The following is a 1,274-nucleotide window of genomic DNA, read 5'->3' on the forward strand; positions in this document are numbered from 1 at the left end:
TTCTATATTTATATCATAAATTATATATTATCTGTAAATATATATAATTATAACATTATATTATATATGTTATAGAAATATTATGTAAACAGATAATGTATTTCTGAGTTTTAAAAATTCTTTTAGTTTCTCTTCATAACAAAATGGGGAAAGGACAAAATATGAGACAGTTTTTAAAAGTAGTACTCAAGTATGCAGTTTTATTTTATTTTTTTTAATTTTCAGAATTGAAGACCAGTTTTCTGAAAAGCAGAAACACAGCAAGCATCCAACTGCAGAACCATGGACAGCAATCTTTCCCAACCTGAAACCGAGCAGCTCTGCTATGAGAACGTGAACAGATCTTGTATTAAATCTCCTTACTTGCCTGCATCTTGGGTGATTCTGTACACAGTGTTTGGCTTCGAGTCTTTATTGGATATCTTTAGAAACTTCTTGGTGATGACTTCAGACTTCAGTTCTTCACTTCAAGGAGCTGCATTCTCTAGTCAATTTCTTGATCGTTTCTCTGGCCTGTGCAGACTTTCTGGTGGGAGTGACAGTGATGCCCTTCAGCATGGTCAGGTCCGTGGAGAGCTGTTAGTACTTTGGAGCCAGATTTTGTGCCCTTCACAGTTCCTGTGACGTGGCATTTTGTTACTCTTCTCTCTTCCACTTGTGCTTCATCTCCTTCGACAGGTACGTTGCTGTTACTGACCCCCTGGTCTATCCCACCAAGTTCACGGTGTCTGTGTCAGGAGTATGCATCAGTATCTCCTGGATTCTGCCCCTTGTGTACAGCAGAGCTGTGTTCTTCAGAGGTGTTCACGAGAACGGGATAAAGGAATTAGTAAATGCCCTCAGCTGCACTGGAAGTTGACAGCTTGTTATAAATCAATTTTGGATTTTGATAACCTTTCTATTACTTTTTTGTACCTACTTTTATTATGATAAATCTGTGTAGTAATATGTTTCTTGTGGCTAGACAACAGGCTATAAAGATTGAACATATTCCTAGCAAAATAGAAGGATTATCAGTTCAGTTCAGTCGCTCAGTTGTGTCCGACTCTTTGCAGCCCCATGAACCGCAGCATGCCAGGCCTCCCTGTCCATCACCAAATCCTGGAGTTCACTGAGACTCACGTCCATCGAGTCAGTGATGCCATCCAGCCATCTCATCCTCTGTCGTCCCCTTCTCCTCCTGCCCCCAATCCCCCCCAGCATCAGAGTCTTATCCAATGAGTCAACTCTTCGCATGAGGTGGCCAAAGTACTGGAGTTTCAGCTTTAGCATCA

General features: G+C 40.7%; 1 pseudogene; it reads left to right on the top strand.

The window, feature by feature from the left end:
• The first annotated feature begins 282 nt into the window (after positions 1–282).
• LOC105000906 lies at positions 283–1,016 on the top strand (annotated as a pseudogene).
• Positions 1,017–1,274: the final 258 nt, after the last annotated feature.

Source organism: Bison bison, unplaced genomic scaffold (assembly GCF_000754665.1).
Source record: "Bison bison bison isolate TAMUID 2011002044 unplaced genomic scaffold, Bison_UMD1.0 scf7180017854503, whole genome shotgun sequence".
Taxonomy (NCBI): domain Eukaryota; kingdom Metazoa; phylum Chordata; class Mammalia; order Artiodactyla; family Bovidae; genus Bison; species Bison bison.